Source organism: Solanum pennellii, chromosome 10 (genome assembly GCF_001406875.1).
Source record: "Solanum pennellii chromosome 10, SPENNV200".
Taxonomy (NCBI): domain Eukaryota; kingdom Viridiplantae; phylum Streptophyta; class Magnoliopsida; order Solanales; family Solanaceae; genus Solanum; species Solanum pennellii.
The window spans coordinates 7,429,484-7,436,835 of NC_028646.1; the positions used below are offsets into that span (position 1 = coordinate 7,429,484).

The following is a 7,352-nucleotide window of genomic DNA, read 5'->3' on the forward strand; positions in this document are numbered from 1 at the left end:
TACACCCATACAAAGCCTCATAAAAGGCCATCTGAATACTGGAATGGTAACTATTATTGTAGGCAAACTCAATAAGAGGAAGGTGATCATCCCAACTACCTTTGAAATCGATCACACAAGCTCTCAACATATCCTCTAAGGTCTGAATGGTACGCTCTGCCTGCCATCCGTCTGTGGATGAAATGCTATACTAAGGTTATCTTGAGTGCCAAGACCTTCTTGAAATGACTTCCAGAAATGAGAGGTAAACTGATGACCTCTATCTAAGATGATAGACAAAAGAACCCCATGCAACCTCACAATTTCAGTGAGGTAAAGCTTGGCATAGTCGAATATGTAGTCTTGACCTCCAAAAAGCGAGAAGACTTAGTCATCCTATCAACTATCACCCAAATTGAGTCATGCTGTCTGCGAGTACGAGGTAACCCTGTGATGAAATCCATATTGATCACATCCCACTTCCAAGTAGGAATATCGATCTCTTGAGTCATACCTCCTGGTTTCTGATGTTCTACCTTGACTTGCTGGCAATTGGGGCACTTACTCACAAAGTCTGCTATATCCCTCTTCATGCCATTCAACCAATAGACTTCCCGCAGATCGCGGTACATCTTAGTGGCACCTGGATAAATAGAATACCTGGAGTTATGAGCTTCTGCAAGAATATGCTGCCTCAATTCTCCCACATCAGGAACACACAATCTACCTTGGTAGCGAAGTACACTATCTCCCCCTTGGGAGAAAACCTCCACTCTCTGATTGTTGACTGCACCCTTTAGTTCAAGCAAGATCGGATCACTCTCTTGCTTTTCCTTAACCTCCATTACCAAAGACGATTCTGCCCCATTCTGAACTGTTACACCGTTGTCTGATATGCTCATAAGGCGAAATCCCAAGCGAGCAAGCCAGTGAACATCCTTCACTAGCTCCTTTTTTTCCCTCAACATGGGCTACACTACCGAAAGATAATATACTAAGAGCATCGGCCACTACATTCGCCTTTCCAGGATGATAATGCACACTCATATCATATTCCTTAAGGAACTCAAGCCATCTCCTCTGGCAAAGATTCAACTCTTTCTGGGTGAACACATACTGAAGGCTCTTATGATCGGTGATCACATCTACATGAACACCATACAAGTAGTGTCTCCATATCTTGAGTGCAAACACCACTGCTGCAAGCTCGAGGTCATGATTTGGATAGTTCTTATCATGCACCTTAAGCTTTCTAGAGGCATAAGATATAACCTTATCTCTTTGCATCAACACACAACCAAGGCCAACTCTGGATGCATCGCAATAGATCACATAACCATCTGAACCCTCTGGTAGAGTCAAGACAGGAGTTGTAGTCAATCTATTTTTCAATTCTGCGAAGCTTTTCTCAGAATCATCTGACCATTGGAACTTGACCATATTCTGAGTCAACCTAGTCAATGGTGAGGCTATGAATGAAAATCCTTCCACGAACCTTCTGCAATAACCTGCTAGACCTAAGAAACTTCTGATATCTGTAGCAGAGGTATGTCTGGGCCATTGTTTCACTGCTTCTATCTTTTGTGAATCTACGCGGATCCCTTCGCTCGATACAATGTGACCAAGGAAAGCAAAGAATTGCAACCAAAACCCACATTTACTAAACTTAGCGAATAACTGGCGATCTTTGAGAGTCTGAAGAAAAATTCTCAAATGACTTGCATGTTCTTACTCACTCCTAGAGTAAATGAGGATATCATCAATGAAGACGATAACGAACAAGTCTAAGTACTGTTTGAACACTCTGTTCATCAAATCCACGAAGTCTACAGGAGCATTGGTTAGTCCAAACGACATAGCTACGAATTCATAATGACCATACCGAGTTCTAAAGTATGTTTTCGGAATGTCACTATCTCTGACTCTGAGCTGATTATAACCCGATCTGAGGTCTATCTTTGAGAAATGTCTAGCATCCTGAAGTTGGTCAAACAAGTCATCAATCCTGGGGATGGGATATTTATTGTTGATTGTGACCTTGTTTAACTGTCTATAGTCAATGCACATTCTGAGAGAACCATCTTTCTTCTTTACGAATAATACTGTTGCACCCCGTGGTGAAATACTAGGTCTGATGAAACCCTTATCTAGAACATCTTTCAACTGCTCTTTCAATTTCTTAAGCTCTGCTGGAAACATTCTGTAAGGAGGAATAGAAATAGGCTGGGTATCTGGAAGGAGATCAATTCCAAAGTCGATTTCCCTTTCGGGAGGAACCCAGGGAAGATCTTTTGGAAATACTTCTGAAAATTCACGGACTACTGGAACTGACTCAAGAGATGGGGTCTCAAGGCTAGAATCCTTAACCCGAACTAGATGATAGAGATAACCCTTAGATATCATCTTTCTGTCCTTAAGGTAAGAAATAAATAGACCCATAGGCTCTAGGCTACTACCCTTCCATTCTAAGATTGGTTCGTCTGGAAACTTAAACCGAACAATTCTAGTTCTGAAATTGACTGAGGCATAACATGAATGTAACCAATCCATGCCTAGAATGACATCGAAGTCTACCATTTCTAACTCTACTAGAGCTGCTGAGGTGACTTTCTGAGAGACTGTGACAGGGCAATTTCTGTATACCCGTCTAGCTATAACTGGGTCACCTACTGGAGTAGAGACTTAGAAGGGTTCTGACAGATTTTCTGGTCTAATACTGATTTGGACTGCTACACGGAGTTACAAAAGACAAAGTCATGTCTGTTGTCTTTCCACTGAGTGAACCATATGTGAGTCACATCCTTGAGTTTGTAAGATGCCAATCTCAACTATTACTACCAGTTACTGACATCACACAAAATATTTTCTTAACCTCATCAATGAACTTCTGTGGGTCCTTACCAACTTGCGATCCTAAAAACTTAGGCGGATTAATCCTAACAAAATCACAAACTCTGGCTGCCACTAATCGGTCATTTCTTTTAGTAGGAAATAGAACCTGCTGATTGTTCTGGTTGGTCATACTCTTAGCCAAAAGCTGAATTGGCTTTCTGAAATTCTGCATTTGAACTTCCTTATTTGGTACTAGAGGAACTGTGTTAGCATTACGTGCATTAGAATTCCATGCCTAAACTCTATGAGAAGGCATGATCTGAAACGTAGAACGTCAAGTTAGAATGGAATAAGATCATACCTTACGCACGATAAGAGTTACAAGAAAGTGAAGTTTTTCCTAAAACACTTTATAGCCTCCCTAACATTAGATGTGGTGCACTTCACACCCATGAAAAGGATTCTACTTAGTGTGGCTTTTTCAGACATCTTAGGACTCTTGAACCTAGTGCTCTAATACCAAGTTTTGTCACGCCCCGAGCTTCCCCCGAGACGCGGACACGGAACCTAGGAGCACAAGTGATCCCAAGCTAACCCTACTGGCAAGATCATGAGCACAATAAATATAATAAACTGCTGCGGAAGCTAAATCATACTTAAAATTAAAAGATGGGGAATACCCATATTCTATAACTGAGATATTTGAAACAACGAGTTTAATACAAAAGAAATATTAACTCAATACTAAGCTGAATCTAACTATGTTTGAAAATAGCCTCTAAACTAGACTAGAAATACTGGGACAAGCCCCAGCTAAATCTAGCAAAAACTGAAACTAAATGACTAAAGACTGAAATGAAACTCATGACTGTTGTCCTCAGAGAATGAGGACTCACCACTGAATCTGCTGAACTGGAGATCGGGAAATCGATCTATGCGTGATCTGGATGCTGAGAACCTGAACCTACATCAAGAGAAGATGTAGCGCACGTATGCGTTAGTACTTGAAAGGTACAGAGCATGTAGGATAGAGTAAAGCTGAAATAAAACATAACTGAACAAGCACAAAAACAAGTATAATAATCTGAACGTGATGTGCTGATTTCTGAGCTAACTGGATGCAATGACCAATTTATAACATGCTGAAATTGAATACTGAATATACTGATAAATGGTCAATGCAGAGAGTCTGACTGAACTGTGGGAGCTACTAATAACCGATAATAAAACCACATGAGCTAAATGTGATGTCCGATGTATACGCCCCATCGAGAGGACCCAATATACCCTGCCAAAGGTATAAAGGCATGCTGGCGCGATCACTAAACTGATTGCCCACACAGAGGACTTACAACCTACTCAGCTAGTAGTTCTGGGACTATTAGGTACGCTAAACCCTAGTCCAACTCGATATTATGCTACTCTCAATGAATTATGTAAATTAACTGATTATATCTGAATTTTTGTAAATACTGGATAGCTCGAAACTGAACATGCAAACTGAGAATGCAACAATTAATCTGGTAATTATGCATTTATAACTGAGGCATGTATATCTGAAGTGTCTGAAATATATGACCTAGCATGTATAATTCAAGAACTAAAGAAATACAAAGCTAGGGTTCTGAAATTCATGCGATAATCTGAGTAATAAAATGATAATCTGATTTAGAACATATATTTAATAAATTCATGAAGTTATATCAAAGTTCTAGAAACCCTAGGTTTAATCATGATAAGAGAATCATGAACTGACTGAAACTAAGGACCCAATGGGTGAAGGGAACCCACTAGTGAAATCCCACATACATGGTGATGAAATCTACGGAAAAATACTTTAAGTTTCGGGGCTGGAACTACTGGAGCTTGTGGCATTCTTGAACTAGGGTTCTTGAGCCTTTTTCCTTCCATCTTGCTTCTAATTTTCTACGTTTTTATTTAATGATTTGACTTGGATATGTTTTAATTATGTTTCTAGGCTTAAACTGACTAAAATCTGATGATTTAGGGTCAAAACGGCGTAACTTAGGGTTTAAACGGAGTGGGAAAGGTCAAAAAGACCCCTGGGAAGGTTGCTGTCGGGCCTCACGACGGCCAGGACTGACGGTCTGTCGTGCGCCCGACGCCCCATCGTTGGGTCCGTCGTGAGGGCCTGTTCGACAGACCTTTACTAAAATGGGAATAACTTTTTACTCGGCGATCTGATTTTAGCAAGGTCGGTGGCTATGGAATGATAATTCAATTTTCTATCTGTGGGTAGGTCATGGGAGACCTAATTCATTTTTTGCTAAGAGTTATGATCATTTCAAGTTGACCCAACTCCATTTCCCCTTAACTGGCTCCAATTTTTCCACCTATGGTCAGACCTATGGACCGTAGGTCCTCCTACGAACCATGCTGGTCATCCATAGCTCTTGTCAGAGAGTGGTTGAAGGGAGTCTTGATCGACGGTCACGGACTACGGATCGTTGTTTGACCTACGGACCGTAAGTCTGTTCGTCGTCCAAGACTTAACCAATTTTTCTAGGCTGAAATTTTTGGGAGTTTCTGATCCCATCGATGGTTGTGCAGGACGGACCGTGGTTCAGGCTACGGTCCGTCGATGCCACCGTTGGTAGCACCTGCAGATTTTTCAGAAAAATTAATTTTTGGTCTGTTTTGGCTACGGGGTGTTACATTTTGGTTGTTATTAGTTAATTGCGACCGGAAAAAATCTGATCGTCACAAGTCGTTAAAAGTTATCGACCGGATTGAGTGCCCAGTCGTTAAAATATCTTTAGCGACTGGAAAAAAATGTGGTAGTTATATCTCTTTTGCGACAAAATTTCCCCTTCGCTGATTTTTATTCCGGTCGTTAAAAATCTTTACAGAAGCCTGCATATTCGGTTGTTATGACTCCTTTAGTAACAATATATTTCCTTCGCTAATGGCTCCCCCGGTAGACATTTGCTCCAATGATGTGTTCTACAAATCACTTTAGTAGTTGATATATGATATGTTTTATTAAAAATAAGAAATATGGAGTCACATGAATAGTTTGAAGTATACAAAAGTCATCACTTAAATCAAAAGAATAATCAGAACTACATAAAAGTAATTTCTTGGTACATTTACACAAATAAATCAAAAGAGTAGATTACAGAAGCATTACACCATCATTTACTTAACATAACTTCACACGAGTAGTAATAAAATTAAATCTAGCCTAGAGAAACTTTAATCCAATAAAGCTTCATTGACAAAGCAATCAAGCATTGAAATGGGAATCTTCTCTTCATCTTCAAAAGTAATCAAGTATCAAATAGAAGGCTTCACTGTATATGAAATATTGAAATTTCACTTCATCTTATAACCAGCACCAAATCTGTCACCTGCAACAACAAAAACTACCACATGAAAACATATATCATACACTACAACTATAACTTTACACGCAACACAAAAAAATACAGCAGAAACATAAAATTAAGATCAAAAGTAATACGTGATAATTCATACAAGATTATGACACACAAAACAAGAACAACATAGTTGCATCTCAAACAAAAAAAACTTCACTTAGAGAATAACTGAAAAATAGTAATCAGATTTCTTGGATGACTTGTAAACTATAAAAGTATGCTTTCATCTTTTACATAAACATATCTTAAGCATAAAATAATTCATTTACTCAAAGATAGAGTAATGTTTGGCTCCAATTTGATTTTACCAAATGTTTCACGAATACATTGATGAATTTGTTGGTAAAAGATTTAAGGGAGTAAAGCTAACCTAAAGACTTATAGAAAGATAGAAAAAAAAAACAAGCTTTGCGAATTTCAATGGCCCCTTCCCCTGTTAAGCAAATCCAATGGCTGACTTCACTCTATTTAGTTGAATCAAAGGTGGAACAAGTAAATCCAGATTCTTGATTATTAGTACAAAAACTAATGATTTTGTTTAGTAGTTTTTTGGTTAGTTGTGTATGTGTAGTACTTGTTTTATGTCAACGAACAACTCCAACTTTCAAATTTCTCTGTTGCTTTATGATTAAGACCAAAGAAAAACCCATGTGAAAACTAGAGAAAAATTTAAGCAAGCAAGAAGAAGGTTTTGGTAACTGGTTCTCACCTGTAGATTCATTGTCATTGCGCTCGAGTAAGGATACTCGGTACCCCTAAAGAAGAGGTAACAGATGAAGTGTTCTCCAAGAATTTGGAGGAGAAGCCATACCCTGTCTCTGCAACCAAAAAATTAGAGTTATAAGAGAACAAGAGCTTTCATTCAATTTCTGCGGATGTTGTTTCTGGTGAGATGCCGAAGAGAGTGAGTCAATGTAATAAAGAAATTCATGTATCACAATCCAATACAGAAGCTATTTATCTTTCTAAGTACAACACAACCACTCGGGAAATAAGCGGAAGCAACAACCTCCCTAAAGAAGCGATTTTAATTTAAAAAAAAAGGATTTTAATTAGAATTGTAATTAAAATAGAAAATTAATTCTTTCATGTAAATATTGAGATTTAAATTACAATTCTGATTAAAATAGAAAATCAATT

General features: G+C 38.6%; 1 long non-coding RNA gene across 1 annotated transcript; it reads right to left on the minus strand.

Moving 5' to 3' along the window:
- Positions 1 to 5,871: 5,871 nt before the first annotated feature.
- LOC114074499 lies at positions 5,872 to 7,143 on the minus strand. Its single transcript, XR_003574927.1, has 2 exons — positions 6,922 to 7,143; positions 5,872 to 6,182 (listed from the first exon to the last, which is right to left on the minus strand). It is a non-coding gene; the product is annotated as an uncharacterized LOC114074499 (long non-coding RNA).
- Positions 7,144 to 7,352: the final 209 nt, after the last annotated feature.